The sequence below is a fragment of the Paralichthys olivaceus genome, chromosome 24 (assembly GCF_024713975.1).
Source record: "Paralichthys olivaceus isolate ysfri-2021 chromosome 24, ASM2471397v2, whole genome shotgun sequence".
Classification (NCBI taxonomy): Eukaryota; Metazoa; Chordata; class Actinopteri; order Pleuronectiformes; family Paralichthyidae; genus Paralichthys; species Paralichthys olivaceus.
Window position 1 is genome coordinate 7,109,238 of NC_091116.1, and position 16,999 is coordinate 7,126,236.

General features: G+C 40.3%; 1 long non-coding RNA gene across 17 annotated transcripts in view; it reads left to right on the forward strand.

Moving 5' to 3' along the window:
• LOC109639012 (uncharacterized) overlaps window positions 1-16,999 on the forward strand; it is a 213,311-nt gene that overhangs the window by 42,814 nt on the left and 153,498 nt on the right. For 16 of the 17 annotated variants that reach the window (XR_011240441.1, XR_011240442.1, XR_011240440.1 and 13 more), the window contains exon 3: window positions 15,224-15,377. The exons of the other annotated variant lie outside the window; for it this stretch is intronic. This is a non-coding gene — a long non-coding RNA (uncharacterized lncRNA). The remainder of the gene's footprint in view (window positions 1-15,223; window positions 15,378-16,999) is intronic. 17 annotated transcript variants of the gene reach the window in all.

Here is a 16,999-nt window from a genome sequence, read left to right on the forward strand (position 1 = left end):
TAACTCAGTGAGTCATTTAGACCAGACATTACTTGACTGGTTACATACCTGTATTGGCCTGGAATTATAAATTGAGCTCAGACAGTTTCACTTTAAACATTATCACACAAGTTTCAAATACAGTAAGTTGGAATAAGTCATATTTTACCTGCATGCTCGGCTGTAGTTGGTCTCAGATCCACTTTTCTTCATGAAATTAGCAAACACTGGTCGTTTAAAACATAATTTGAGCGTTTAATTAAAATAGTTTTAATTTTAAAATACAGTTATCTTTGCGGCTGTTAGAACGCTTGTTTCTTATGATCCCTTCTCAGTGTTATAACTCACACAGAACTGACAAGCTGTACAACTGATCTCTAAATGTATTATTTCATGTCTCAGTTAGTGAGATCATTTCTAGGATTCGCCAGATGGTTGTGGAAAACAAGTAAAATGTAACAAGCAGAGTTAAGATCTGCTGTAGAGCGGATGTTATTGTTTTTGTAATCGGGAGGTCCAGATGATTATACTGGTGGGTTGCGACCTCGAAAAGGTTGAGGAAGTTTTGAATTGTTCAATAAACCTGAATCAGTGATTCCCAGTCAGGCTTCCAACAACTTTTTTTCCCTCCATATGGTAATAATTTACTTACTGGAACTCTACCTGCTGCAGTTGTGTTGTTACTGTTCACAGGGTGATAATTATAGAATTTACTGGGACATTAATAAAACAGATTAAAGTGGAATTTAAGATGATAATAGCTGTTTTTGTAAAGTCTCCAACTGTGATAATTTCAGGAGTGACTTAACTCCTCCTCATGTTGTCCAGGACACTTAAAAAGCCTCTCAAGACCTATATGGGACCTTAGACCCCATGTTGAGAACCTCTCAAAGCACATCTGATTTCACGTGCAGCGTCTTTATCCTCAGGTTTATGGTCTTCTTTGTAAATCACTGATATTCATAAACACAGGCTGGTGCGATTCTTCTCTGTGGGTGAGCTGACAACTTTCAGCCGATGAGACGTCTCCTCTTCTTCTTCTCTATCAGACCAAATCTGGACTCCTTTATCACCATGTAATATTACACGTGCTACCTAAACCTCACTGCAGGACACGCTCCTTTGTTATTTTCAGATTCCTTTTCTCCCCCTCTTCCTCCCCCCTCTCTTCCCCACGAGTGCCAGGAGTGAGCATCGTTCTCGGATCATTACTCCTCAAAGAAATTTAAGCGCGGGATGCCATTTAATTTTTTTTCCTCCCCCAAATGCAGTCTGTCATTAGAAATCCTAGCTGTCATTGCGATGCCATTTTTGGTGCAGAGTGTTTGTTGCCTCATTTCTTTTAATTTTATCTCCATTAGCTTAATTCTTTTTTAATATTTCCATCTAACGAACTTTACAGTCCATTTTGTCTCAGTGTCTTGCTAAGCGAGTTTTATGAAGCAGGCGGTTGGCTTTTCCATTTGAGAGCGGGTGAGGCGGGGAGGCGCGGGGGTAATCGAGGAGGGGCCCCGGTGCCTTTGTCAGCTTATTTTTGGCACCTTAGCTAGCAGTTCTGCTTCTTCGCCTTGATTATACAAGCAAACAACTGCATGAAGTTCATTAACAATAAAGCACAGGCTAATTAAGCCGAGCCCCACAGACAAACCAGCGCTGTCGTCCCGCATGTGTTCAGAGCTGATTGAGCTGTTAAAGATTTACCTTCACTCGTCTTTTACCTCCATCGCTCCCTCACAAGGGCCCTTGCTGATTTGTCTCCGAGGGCGTTTAACCCACACAGAGAAGTCGGCCGCTGCCATTTGGGTTGTAAACACTTTACTTCAAGGTAGAGTAGCCTTACAAGGCCACCGTGGTGTTTTCTTCCTGCTCTCATTATGTTGTGCTTTAATATGCTGCCAGCACCATCAAACCCTCCCCTAGGAAAACTGTCTGTGTCCATCTATGTACAGTATGTACTGTATCTGCGTGCCGATATCGCTGTTAAACAACTTGCTGATCCTGATACACTACAGGCCGTGACATGGCGCCATAAATTACATGTGAATCAGTGCTGTGTCTGCCCAGAGGTTTTGAGATACACCATTAGTACAACGACCCTCCGGCCCTTTGTTAATGTAATTTGCTTAATTGCTCCGTATCAGTACACAGATGAGACGTGTTCGCTCGCAGAGGTCCACAGAGAGCGTTCTGGACATATTTATTTTAATACTCATATCCTCTTATGGGTGTTCATCCTTTTTATTGCTTCATGTCCAATGATGACACTCTCAAGGTGAAGGGGCCGTCCTGCTGAGGTAACTGGATGGCTGAGATTTGATCCAACTATAGAAGTAGGGTTAAATATGGACATAAGAATGAGAGGCCCTCGACAAAACCTTTTGATAAAATTGGCTATAAATTTTACTTCTTCCAAGGAGGTTGTGTTTCCGCCCATGTCAGTTTGTTGGTCCTGCTTTTTTGTTTTTTAAGCAGGATTTTGCAAAAACTACTGGACAGATAATTAAACTTGCTGAAAGGATGGTACACGGGCCATGAAACCCCCCACAAATTTCGGGGGGGGGGTTAAACTTTAGTGTCTTCCAAGCTTTATCATGCTGCCTCTGTCTCCATCTTTGTACACAGTTACCATGGTTGCGTTTTTCTCATCCAATGCCAGGTTAAAGGAATTGGCTGTTTTCATACGTAACTACCTGTGACCTGAGCTCCTGACCCAAGGCGACAAGTCTACCTTATTCCATGTAACCTTCAGGTCACCTCCAGCCACAGCTTCCTCCTTCATCTCCCCCTCGTCGTCTTTGGTGGTGGCTCTGCTTCACCCCAGGGAGCGACAAGCCGCCGCTCCCTACTGTGACGGCTCCTTTTCGCTGTTTAATTACAGGGGAGGCTGAGAAGTCTGCCTCTCCTCTGATGAGTCGATGGATGAGAGGATAAGAAAATACATAGCACTCAAATATTATTTATTTTAATAGATTGCTTTCACTTGATTGAAGGAAGTAACAGAAAGGACAGATCATTCTTGTTAGGAAGCTTCAACTGTTGCCACAGAGCAACTCAAGTTCTGTGCTCTGCTTATAAACCTCTGGGCAGGACGTGTTGATCAAGGGCGCATATTTCAACTTTATTCTGTGCTGCAGAATTCTTCTGTTAAATATTATCAACTTATAGTGTGTATAGCTCTGGGCAATGAAACACAATTGGTAGAGTGCATACTTCCTCGTATTTAAATTCTTGAGAAGTGTATTTTTATGTGGAACCACACCAACTTGCAAACACTCACAGACGTCAGTCCCCTAAATATTCCTAATTTGTTTTCATCAAGATCCATGAATTATCCTCAGAGGAATTGATAAATCTTGCAATGACAAAGAAAGAGGAAAAAAGATCTTGCACCAAAATTGAATGGGTTTTTGTGTAATCCTGCTAGTTAACAAACACGGTCACAGTCACTTCATATAAACAAACCCGCTAGTTTTCTGCAGAAAGGTTTGACCCAGATCCAGATCAAATGCAGCCTGTGTCTGTAGGTAGAAACTCCATTTAGAACTAGTTTCAAAGCTGCTCCAGAAAAGAGAAGTTGTCTGTGATCAAACGCCACGAGAGCAACCTGAACAGACACGCCTGTGTGCCAGTTTGAGGACGGGCGCGACATACGAGCCGTCAGAAAGGCGATATGAATCTGCGCTGTAATTCAGAGAAAAAGAGATTAGAAGAAGATAATGGTGTCATATCTCAAAAGTTAACAGTGAGGCCCGCATGAACTGTGAATAATCTTATAATTACTGATCTAATGCCATTAGGCCTGACAGAAATAGAGAAAGCAACGCTTGGATGGGGAGCAGTTAATCAACTGTGCGCTTCTTGTTGGATCATCAGTACCACAGCGCACGCTAAGGCCACGAGTGATGATAGGTATACGTTTCAATGACAGCTTAAAGGAACATTACGCCGCACTCATATTTGGTTAACTTCCCCTACCAAATGGTTCAAAAACGTGACATTTTTTTAATGGGCCTCACAGCCTGTTATCACCCCCTCGATTTGTGAGGGGGTTTTCTTACCTCCCTTTTTTTTTTTTGCCTGGGGCTGTTCTTCTTCAGGGAAAACTCCAGAGTGACTGAAGTGACAGTAGTTCCCTCACCTTGTGTGCTCGTTTGATCGCAGACACAGAGGCAGTGTGCTGATCTGACCGTGTTCATTCTCTGTTCCAGGTTGTACCCTCAATGTGAGAATAACAACAGAATCACAGTGCTAGAGGCTCCGTGTCTCTGATTCATGTCGTTTTCCCTCATGCAGCTAACTGTGATGACGCCGTGACAAAGTGCACACCCTGAGTTTGACAGTTTAAAGAAAAGAGGCTCTCGCAGATGCCATCCAGTGTTTGATCTGAAACATATGTGATGTTCAATCTGCTTTTTCATTCCTGATTGATGGAAGTAAAAGGCTCATATTTTCATTATTTGACCAGTTCTCCACAAGAATGAGTAGAGTGGATGTGTCGCTCAGTTACAAATTCAGTCAGCAATCAGAACTCATTACCTCCATCAAGGAATTTATGTTTCTGTCTGTAATTTAGCTGATTTATGCAAAAACTACTGACCAGCTGGGACATGCACCAAGAAATGTTTTGATATTTTCACTATTTCCCAGAGAATAACTTGTGCATCTTGATAAAAAAAAAATCTGGTACATTTAGGGGACTGATATCTATTAGTGGATTCAGTAGAGAATCAATGGTTTATATGTATCTTCAAGTTTGGCTTGCTGACACACTTTACACCTCAACAATAAACATTAATCACAAGTTATTAGGACTTAAACAGTACTGATGTTGACTTTGTGTTTGTTTGATTCGCTCAAGAGTTTATGAGACACTTTTTTGTGCTACAACACGAGACGCACACAGCCAAGACATCAGGGTTAAAGTGAGTGGAACCATCTGGATTCATGATCCAATATCATCGATTAATAACTAAATAAATGTGATTGTCTGTGTGAAGAACGACAGACACACACACACACACACAAAATCCTTTGGGAAATGCTGGAATATTAAGCTAATACAATACAAAGCTAAAAGCTCATCTAAATCCTAACCACCACATCCTGTTTACTGAGTTAGTAACATTTACCCAGAGCCAAATGTTTAATATTTATTCAAGAGCAATTTTTGTTAAAACAGAGCCAGAGTCCATTTATTTATTGTTTTGTTTGTCTGTGGTTTATGTTTTATTTATTTAGGACATTTTAATATTTTTAATTCTGAATCAAATGTCAGACTGAATATTCTCGAAGTCCATTGCTGTTTGACAGGGTGTACTTGCATGATTACACTGTAATAGTATCATTATGTCAGTGGTTTCAAATGGTTTCACAATGATGATAATAATATCATTAATTTCTGGGACACATCGTCCAACAAAATTTGCTATTGTGACAAGTCTCCCTATAAATTTTTAATAATGCACCAAGTGAGAGATTTCCTTCCACAGACCTTGTGAATTGGAATCGAATCAATTTGGGATATCAGTGGCCTAGTCCCACATAAGGTATTACCAATGTACCAAAAGGGTGCACCTAAATTATGTGTTGGTGCACCTAAATGAAAGAGCTGGTGCAGCCAATGTAAAAAAAAATAGTCTGGATCCCTGTATGTGAGATAATGTGTTTACTGGATGATCACAAGTTTCATGTCTTTTTCATCCACAGCCAGTTTGTCCAAGTTTCACATATTTGCTGCTTCAAACATGATGATAGAGGCTCGTTCACTGTTGGTGTTTCGCTGCCATGGATGAAAATGTCACATTTTCCCTCCTCAGGTTTGAAGCTAAGATTGGCATTTGTGAGATTTTTTATTTATTGTATCCCATGTTCCCTGTTTGCACAGAGATGAAGGTCCAAAAGAATAAAAGAATCATACCTTTTGTCAATCTCTGTGGTAGTCGTCCAACTAGAACAACAAGCTTAGAAACTCCTGGAGTAGATAAATATGCCGGAACACTTTGAGGATAATGGTGTCTCCCCAGATGAAGTTCCAAAACATTCAACTTTCATTTACATTTCGGGAGCCCAGAGAGTAAGACTTTTGATTACACACCTGCCATCTCTGTTGGAAGTTGGTCTTCCAGGGAATAAACATGGCCCATAATTAGGGAAACATGCCGATAGAGTAGATGAGCACTGATGGCGGTGGGCAGACTTGACTGGTCTCTGGGCGGGTAACAGCGATAATGAAGGCGTTTTGAATTTGGATTGAAAGTGGACTGATGGACCCCTGGCTCTGCCTGACCATTTGGGAGGTTTCAAACTTTTCTTTTAGCCTGTTAGCTTTGTTCTTTTTCTCTTTAGACATCGTCAGAGTGCTTGTGTACGTGTGCGTGTGTGTGTGTTGTATGATGGAGGGACTGGGCATCATACGGAATGAATGATCCCAGCTTTTGGTAAAATGATCATTATATAAAAAAAGGAAATTATAGCTTTTAGTAAAAAATAAGCATAAATTCCCAGGGTAGCTTTAACTTAATGAGATGTAGCTTTGTCTGTCTCTGCTATAACTTAGAAAAACAAACTGTTAGCTGTTTTTGCTTCCACTTGATAGTGATCATGATTGCTAATAGTCGTTTGCAGTGTAACATGAATAAATCTTAAATACTTTATATCATCTGCGAACACAATTTGTGCCTCAGTCGCCTCAGGTAGATTTTCAACTCCCATGATCCCACGCTGCTTTACGACGTCGTCAAACTAAGTCTTCTGTTATTGTTTTGATTGAGAGACCTATAGCAGTCAAACATACAAATTGTACAAGTCAGGATTACAGTCAGTAAAATAACAGACGAGTTGCATGACATGTTTTAATACTGACGGACTTGAGTTTCAGATTCCTCCTGTCTCTGCAGTAGCTCTCATTTATTTCTTCTCCACTTTCTTTTTTTTCTAAAAACGTAGCGCCTCAACAAAATAACTGACAGCATTCTGTGGCGACACATTTGATTTAAATCTGTACAGTGAGTGAGTGTGTGTCACTGTTCAGTCACACACTCACAAGTTTGCAGGCTGGATAGTGTTACCGAAGGTGCATGTTTGCATGTGTGTGTGCTGTTTCTAGTAGTTGTGAAACATGACATGACGGCAGAAAGCAATCCCACGAGGGCCTCCATGTCATGTCGAAAATACCATAACATGTGCATTACACTTAAGTGATTCTTCTTCCATCTGCTAAGTATGACAGCATTAGCATACCCATTTAATTAGCAGCATGCTCAAAGCATTCCCCCCTTTTAATCACCTCATTTTATTTACTCAGTCACTGGTAGCAGAAGGGCTCTCGTTTAAAAAAAACAAAAACACTTTAACCACTTTGTAAAAAAGAGGAATGATCGTTGTTTCGCAGTATCGATAGAGATGAGTGATTTTTCAAATCTGAAGTTGATAAAAATGTATCAACCAGCAATCTGTAATTTGGTTCAAATATTTAGTAAGAATAATAACTTTGATTCAGAGGTTTTCATCTATTTATCTGATGTATTCCTGCGTCTGTAATGGTCAATTAGCTCACCAACTGTCTTCATGTTGCAGGGGAAAAGGTGTGTCCTCATCATCACCATCATCATCCTCTTTTCATCTTTAGTAGAACAAAAACCAAACACGTCTGATCTCCATCTTTTCCCCTTTTTACCCCCTCCTCTCCTTTTCTCTGTTGCTGGGCCTCCTTTTCAAAATCAAACTATCAGTGTGTGTATGTGTCTGTGTGTGTGTGTGTATGTGTATGTGTGTGTGTGTGTGTGTGTGTGTGTGTGTGTGTGTGTGTGTGAGAGCGAGGGGTGCGATTGAAAAATTGGGAGCCTCTTTGAATGGCTTGCATTTACATTAATGAACTTGATTTGAATGGAGTTTCATATCAAGCCTCATAGATTTTGCGCTGTGATTTTATTAATTGCAACAGAGGCGTCATTGTTTGTCGTTTTGACGCCAATTCAATTAAAATCCCATTTAGAGGGTAATAGATTAGGCAGCGTAAACTTTATGGGGAAGACGCCCTGTGACTAATATGTGACGCTATGAAAGGTCTGCTACAGAACTAACTGCTGTGTTGTCATGCACATGCATTCAGTCACAGTACATGTATATCATTCAATTTGTAGGTGGTTTTTTTTTCAAAGTGTGTGAGTGCGTGCGTGTGTGTGCGTATGTGTTATCACCTCCTTTTTGTAAAGTGAGTGGGTTCATTGCCAGCATCTGTGCTGCTCGGCTCACTTTGATTCATTAAAAGTCGTCTTTTGAAGGAATTAGCAGCTTGTAATTCTACACTTTAATGTGAATATCCACAGTAAAGATGTGTAGGACCTCATGCAGCCTGCTCTCATGAAATAATTAGATTTTATACTGCATCATTTAATTGTAGTGTTATGTTAAACGTGTGGTAATGTTTCACCACAGAGGTAATATTTAAACCTGAGCAGATTGATAGGTGCAGTTTATATATAGTTATATATTTTTTTTTTCATGTCTTAGCGTTTCATCTGCAAATTATGTGTAGGGGTTTACAAATTAATTGCAAAATGTGTTTTCATATAAATACTATAGATTCAAATAATTTTATTTCTACCCCTCTTTTTTTACACTTTCCTTTTTCGTGGAAGTTTAATATGGGTGTGTGGGATCTGTTGTATGTAGTATCTCTAATGTAATTACTTTTTATCAATTAAAAGTAATGCAATGATATGAATCTTTAAAAAAAGAATAGGAATTAGGCTGAATGAAATATACAACAAAACATTTAATTTTTTACTACTTTCAATAAGGGTTAACTTATAATAGTTTTTTTTATTTTAGTAGCAATTAATTAAATTTACTTTTTACAATTTCCCAGAAATATTCTTTTCTATCACAAAATTGTTAGATAAATCTCTTTCTGCAATGTCATGTTAAATAGTGACAGTGACATTTGTTTATAATCATGAAGAGTAATTTATATATTTTAATCTAGACTTCCTCACATTTGCCCCAAACGATGCACAAATTCTACATTTGATAAAAAACAGATTAGCATCTTTATTAACCATGATCCTTTGCTGTTCTCGGATGAAGCTGTAATTTTACCACTTCTTTCTACCCAGTAATTTCATGTCCTCACCAAATTCCACTTTCTGGATCGTCTCCCCTTCAACAAACGTGATTTGCTGTAATTGCAGTGCAACCTGTCTGAGGCACCTGTGCAGAAACTCCTGCCAATACAAATTCACCGTGTTTTTCTCATCTCGCTACAAATCTGCTAATTCACCCGGAGGAGTCGAGTGAAGTGCACACAGCCACTCTGAGGGAGTGTTCTGCATTAAAAATCCTTTTGAGCCGATGTAAGTTTGAGAAGAGGAGAGAGAGAGAGAGAGAGAGAGAGAGAGAGAGAGAAAAAATCCTGTCTTTAATAATGCACAATGTGAGACGGCACAGAGCAATATACATTTTTAATTACTAAAGTGACTAATATCTAGGTTTGGCTTTGAGGTTTTGTTCCATAAAATATGCATTTGTATTTTGTTCCCTGCAGCTGAGTTGGATACACACACCTGAGCAGAGCTGAGGGCTTTTACACCGAGGAGGAGGTTTAATAACATGATATGTTCAGGTACTACATGCAAATAGGTGAATATGAATTTTTATGAAGGGGAAAAGTAAGCCATGCATACCTTAAGAACTGTCAGGTTGTTGGAGCTAGTCCTAATAACAGCCTCGCTGAAAGTGAACTCCACGTTTCATGTCATTCTGCTTCTGGATCAAATTAACCAAATGTGACATATTAAAGAACCAAATCTGGTTCACTTAGTCCTTTGCAAGTCCATAAAAAATGTGTTTCATCCTCTTGGTGCCCAGAAATGTCTTATTCAACAAAAACAAATAAGGCTCTATACAAAAAAAGGAACATTAATAGCATGAAAATAAGAAGATAATAATATATATTCTCCTTCACATTTAAACACCAAACCAAAAAACTACTTGAGTTTCCTGTCTTTGACCTTTAATTAACCAAATACTCCCTGTGACATTTGTATAATCTCATTTTCCAACAGCTCTGAGTGTAGAGAGGAGCGTGATGAAAGGTAGAAAAATGCTGAAAAACAACATATGGCAGCGTGAGGAGAACGTGATCAAAAATTTAGAAAGGAGGAGGTATTTTTTAATTATTTTTTAATAAGTAGTTTTAGAGGTAGAGTGCTATCAAAAGGAAATCTTGCCAAAGTTTTAAACCAACACAGAAGTGGATTTAAAACACGAATTTAGCACACGAATGCTTTAGTGGCTCCAAACTCAACAGATTTGTGCTTCTTTCTTGGACTTTCTTGAGGTGATGCGGAGTACTTTTGCACAATGGGGGGTGGGAAAGGAACAAAAAAGAGAATTTTGCTCTGCGTAAAGTTGTCTTTTTTCACAGTTTCCCATTTGTCTGTGCATTAGTTGGAGAGCCTTCCCTTTTTAGATGGAGTGCATTATTTATGACGCAGCCTCAAACACGCAGTCTAAAGGCTTCCACACACTCATGCACACACACACGCACGCTATGTTTTCCCTTCCAAGACAACCACGGCTCTCCTGACACCAACCTTGTCTCCTGAGTGAGCTGACGAGCGCCGATCCAGCCTTACCTTAGCGTTCCCTCATAAATTAAAGTTAAATGAACGCGACTTGGAGACGAGCAAAAAGTAGCTGTGGCCTTTAAGTGGAAAAGTAAGTCATTAATCAATCATGTGTCTCGTCACTCCGCCCACACCCTGTTTTAAAAACCAATGTCCAAGGGAGAGCCGGCTGCTAACCAGAGCTTCAGATCCCACATCTTCCCTCTCCCAGCACTGTTTTACAAAGATCTGCATCGAGCCCAGAAGGGAGAGTCAACCTACCTAATTCGAGCAATTTTTGATAACTTATTCCATTTCACACAGCACACAGTCCTAATTTTGATGTAATATGCCGTTTCAGTGAACTTAGCTTCTCCTTTCGTTCACATAAACTCTCTGCATCACCGCGAGCTACTTCCTTCACAGAACAAGACAAAGAAGAAAAACCTTCCTGGCTGAAGCTCTGTTGAAAGTGTTGGGGCCCAAAACCAGAACACAGCAGCGACAGGCGGGCTTTTCCCCACACGAGTCGATCAGCACCGGTGGGGGAAAGTGTTTACCACGACTTTTCAAAGTTCAGTCGACGCAATATGATGTCAATTAAAGGTGACAAAAACTTTAACACTTCCATATGCAGCGACGGCGCTTCAAAACCACAGAATCTGACTTTGGGAGTGGAACTATTAAGTGCATGCCAAAAAATGTGCCAAGTGTCCATATGTTTCATAAGGTGCACTTTTTTATATGTCTTAGTGAGATGTGTCCTCAACAACCCCAGATTTTCTTTATTAGTTGGTTTGATATAGAAGAAGAAAAAAAAGCATTTTTACTCCTCCGCCTTTCTCCAATTCTTTTTTTAATTGTTAGATTTGAAAGAGACCCATGCTTTCTTCTTCTCTCCTGGCCTCTGCTGTAGTTTCTCCCGTTGCTTGGCTCCTGTTTGCAGATTTTTAGTTGCATGTAAAACCTCCCGTCTGTTTTGTTATCTCCTCATACCATCCACTCCAAGGAACGATTGCAGACTTTTCTTCCAAAAATGAGACCGCCACCGCGTACAGAACCTCATAACTCAACAGCTCTGGTGATTTTCTTTTCTTTTTTCTTTTCTCATGTCGAGTCAACAGAAACCAAAACGTGTCGTGGCAGTGTTCTTGGTTCTTGAAAAGTTGAGTCGGAGATACAGGGTTTTTAATTCAGCTGCAGAAATGTGGAAAAGAGAGAAACACAAATCCAGCAAACATTGAGACGCTGAGTGGAAGTAGAAGAGGCAGCTTGGAACTAAAAGTGAAAAGACCTTCTTCCTAAACCTTACCTCAATTAAACAACTATTATACTTATTTTCTGACATCATCTAAAAACTGTAGGGCCGGCCCAGTACTTTTTATGTAATGATGATGATGACAAGTCTTGAGTCATAAAAAACATATTAAAGTCACTTCAACATGCGTTAGATCTGATCTGCTCAGACATGTTGTTTGGAAAAATGTTTTTGCCTCAATATGTTAGTTATAGATTCATTATTTCTTTTTCATACAATCTGAGCTTTCTACTTCATTTTTTTAAACTAGGTGTGCCTGAAAACATCAGGCTTACGTCAGGTTCTCACACAAACAACTAAATGCCTGTTGTTTTCTGTTCAGGGTAGGCGAGGTTTCTCCCGGGCTCTGTTTGGTTTGGACAGAAAATTGTGGCCCAGGTCGCTCTCTAGTTCTTCGCCATGTTGTGGCAGCTTGGGGTTGCCCCAGTTACTTCACAGAGATAGTAAGACTGACTCATGAATACTTTAGAATATATTGATTTTGTGTTTCTGTGCGGCAGTAATCAGCGTAAGAAGCAAAAGGCGTAGATGAACGCGCCCTAGGACGGCCCAACATTGTTCATGATGGCAAGTTGACTGTCTATTTACCTTTAACAATTGAATCGGTGTTATTAAGAAAACGATGTTAGGTTTCTGTTTCAAAACGTCTGCTCTCATTGTGTTTAAAACTGCCAGAATGTCAACGAACAAGAAATCAGAGCAAACATCCTTTCCAGGTATTTCATGATCACTGAGGTTCCGGCTAAAAAGAAAAATGATTTTATGTGAGAAAGTTCTGCATAATAAATAGAGCGTGATCCTTTACGGACACGTTGAAGATTAGTTGCCGCACCATGAGCCAACTCCATTGCAAAAAGGAAATTGCTGCATTCATCTGTCCCAGCAGCCGTCCTGGACTCATTTAATTCTTTGTAATTTTTCTTTGTAATCTTTATCCAAGCATAATATCAGAATATGGATGTGTTTTCTTATTTCTTTACTTGCACCTGATAATTTCCCCCCATGCTGCTCTCCTCTGTCACACTCCATACTATACCACATAAAGAAATGCTCCCTCTGTGACTCTGACATTTGACCTACTCACCGCCGGCTCCTCGTAATCCTGACATGTGTGGAATTTCAGCGTCTTCCTCCGCTGCGCACATTTGATCTTTTTTTTTTTTTTTTTTTCTGGATAAAAGCATCAGCTGAACAGCTAAATGTAACTGTAAGGAAAGGGGGGGGGGGGGGGGAGTCTATATTGAGATGATTCATGCTTGTTGATCTGGCAGTGCTTTGTAGGACTCGTCCAACAGGAAATAGCTCAGAGAGGAACCAAACCAAAGAGGATGAATTAGGTATTTCCTCTGGGCCGCTGTTAACTCTCGCTGTGCTGCTGGAGGACTTTATCATAGTACAAATATATGCAGATAGCATCAGATCAAATTATACTACTGATGTTTCACTATTGTTTTATATTTACCTTTCCTATTAATTTGTTTTATAATCGGGACCCTGACATGCTGATATTCAACATAGAAACTTTTCTTATTGAGATAATCAAGCAGTGATGGATTTTTAACGGATTCCTTAAACATAGATTTATTACTCAGTGGCTTGTAAGCTCTTAACTCCTTGCTAAAGCAAATGATCGTATATGAAGCCTCCACATGAAGGACTGGTAACTGAATCAAAGTAGTCATTTACAGATTCTTAATAACAGGTGAGAAATTTGATATTTCTTTCTTTATTGTATCATTTCATGCTGCCGAAATGTTCCTTTGTAACTTTTACTGAGCAGCAGCCTCACACAATGATTCATTCTGTTAGACTCTGTATCGGAGCAATGAAGTGGTTTATGTGTGGAGAAAGAACAAATTGTATCAGTGTGTTGACTGCTTGGTCCCGGTCACAAAGCTGAAACACTACTGAATGGTGAATGTCACCCATGGTCCCTGGGACGAGAGCTGGTGCTGTAACAAAAACACCAAACTCAGAGATTGATATACGTTTTCTGGCTGAATGTTGGAGATGAACGCAGTTTTTTAATGACTTTTAAGTCTTTAACTGAAGTAGAGTTCAGCTGCGTCAGTTCCAAACTTCCCACAGGAGATCATACACCAAAAAGAGGCGGAACCAACTTTCAGTTGTTGTCAATTACGTGAGACACATCATCACCTATTGTTTACCTGGCACTCCTTATGTCACCACAGAACACATTAACTAATCTTATTGCAGAAATTATACATAAGTTGTTCCTCGATAGACAGGAAACACCGTCTTTGTTTCAGATGATTCAGCCTCTGATAGAAATGTTTAGCTGATTTAGTTCCTTTTCTTCTCATTGAGATGATTCTGTTTGTCGCTTCAGGCCCTTTGAATATTATGAACAAATATGGTCTTACCTCAGAAAGCTCCTGAAAGCTGCTATTACAGTTAGGATTAATTCCCGTTTCTATTACCGTGTGGTATGTTTCGTTATTATTACTTTGATTGTGTTGAGCTGCAGCAGAGCAACAAATGAAAATACCATTCAGCAAATGACAAATAACAGACTCTAATCTTTACGTAATGAATTGCCACACAAGCAGACTATGTTATACTCTGGGTCTCTACTCTCCACTTTATTCTCTGTCTTTCTCAAAGAGAGGAAGAAGGGAAGGAGAGGTGGAGCAGGAGGTGGTGGAGGAGGAGGAGGAGGAGGTGTGGTCCCTCCTGGCAGCTGAGGCCGGTGAAGATCTGTGACAGATGGGGCCGAGTCACAAAACTCACAGCCTCGGGCGAAATTCATCCCCCAGAACTTTCCACAGGGTGCCCAGATTTACCTGATCAGAGAGATGTGGAGGGAGGGGGGTGTGAGTGTGAATGTAAGTGTGTGTGTGTGTGTGTGTGTGTGTGTGTGTGTTGGCCTCCAAAAATGTGCAGAGGAAGCCTGGCCGCCTGTCATGGCTGACACAGAGCCCATCTGCCTCAAACCTGTGGCGCCCTCAGATTCCCCCCCCCCCTTACACAAAACACACACTTCACACACTTCACACACACACATACTTCACACACACTCCTCAAACGCCCGTCATTCTCCCTTTCCAACCCCCCCCCAAATGAAACGCAGATAGACGCAGACATTGTGATGGCTACACATGTCGCCAGCTTTGCATACCTTCAAATACACCAGGACTCTTACTTTGAAACTGAGACACACACACAAACACAAACAGAAACTATAAAGGAAGGAGTTTATGTGTCCCATATGTGATGCCACATTGAATATCCGGTCGAACTTGTCTTGTGTTTTTTTTTCTTTTTTCTCCCCATTCCTCCTCTGTCTTCATTTTATCAGATGACACTGGGCTGCTGGGATTCCTGCTCCCTCTCTTCCTCTCTTTGCTGCTTGATGACGACCACGGATATCACCGCTGCAAAGGCCTCTGGTGTTGCAGAGTGACCACCAAGGTTGCTAAGCCGTTGCTTGGCGCCCAAGCTTGGATTTTCCGGTAAAACAGAAATCATACTTTTGCTAGAAATGAAAGTTGTAGTTTCCTTAGGACCACCCAGGGGCTGGAGAATCTAGGGAAGTCCATGTGCTCCTTTCATAGAGTTCAAGTACAGAAGGAAATTTACAATGACTAACTTCTATATTATTTAGTACTGATACTATTCCCATATAGCAGTTTCCATTTTTTGCCATTTATTTTAAATATCACGTTAAATAGTTAAGGTAAATTCATTTGTGCATGGTATAGAAATTAGATTTTACAAAGGAATCTTTACAGCCCCGAAAATCTGACAACAACACGACACAGAACAGTTAGCATGAACGAGACAACGTTCCAATCATAATGGTACTAAATTTAAAGATCCCAAAGAATGTTGCCGTGCTGTTATTTTATCCAGCAAATTACTGAGCTCAAACTTTAGACAATAATATTTTTCCCACAAGAATTTAACCGAACAATATCAGTTACACTAAAGAAGAGAGAAAATTGCTTTTTTTAAATGTACCAGTCACTCAGTGGATCACTTTACTCAGCCCTCCCTCCAGGCCCAATGCACTTACTTTCTATTGACAAGCATCAGAAAGGAAAATTAGCCAATTTTTATTACAACAATAATACAATAGACAAAGATAAGAGCGCACAGAGAAAAAGTGGAGTTTGTAAGGATGATCAATATATTTGAATGGATTGGTTTTGTCAGGGCCTTGACTAAAGATAAGGGATCTTTAAAGGTGCTTCAGTATTTCAGAGATTCACAAACATAACTAAAGTTTCAGTGTGAACAGAGTTGTTTCTTGTTTCTGTTGCACTTTGAGACTCTCATGTTGCGTTGATTAAGCCGCCGTCACCGTGACGACAAATGAGGAGTTGTGAGTTGTAAGGCTTCTAATTGGGGAACAAATGTGTGTTATTGTGGCTGCTGAGTGTGTATGAGAGGTGGTGGTGATGATGTGTGTGTGTGTGGGGAGATGGTGTCCAATTTCTTCTTACCTTTTTAGCTCCCGCTTCACTCGGTAATTAACACCTGCCTCCCCACTTTGGCAGAGTGACAGTGCACGTGTGTGTGTGTGTGTGTGTGTGTGTGTGTGTGTGTGTGTGTGTGTGTGTGTGTGTGTGTGTGTGTGTGTGTGTGTGTGTGTTTGAGTAAAAGAGAAAAAGTAAGTTGGACAAAAGAGAGGGAGAGAGCTAGATTGACTAGCTGTTCTGATTGCCAACATGTGTGTTAATATGTAAGGAGAGAGACAGTGTCAGCAGTATCATTAGTGGCATTGCCTCATTACACACACACACACACACACACACACACACACACACACACACACACCCACCCATAACTCAAATTTTGAAGTCCTATTTTCTCCTCAGCTTCTGCTGTATTTTCTGGTACTTCTTCTGATCCCCTTCCTGCTATGGAAACAAAATACGTTGTGTGAGGATGGATGATCAGACAGATAAACAGTGAGTCTGTGCAGTTGTGAACAGGGAGTCGAGGCGCGGTATCGAGGTACCGCTGATAAATGTGCTCGACCCATCACCAGTCTGTCTCAGCTGTCAATCTTAATGTTTCACTCTGTTTTAATATCGAATAAAACAAGACTTTTCAGAAACGTGTACATTTG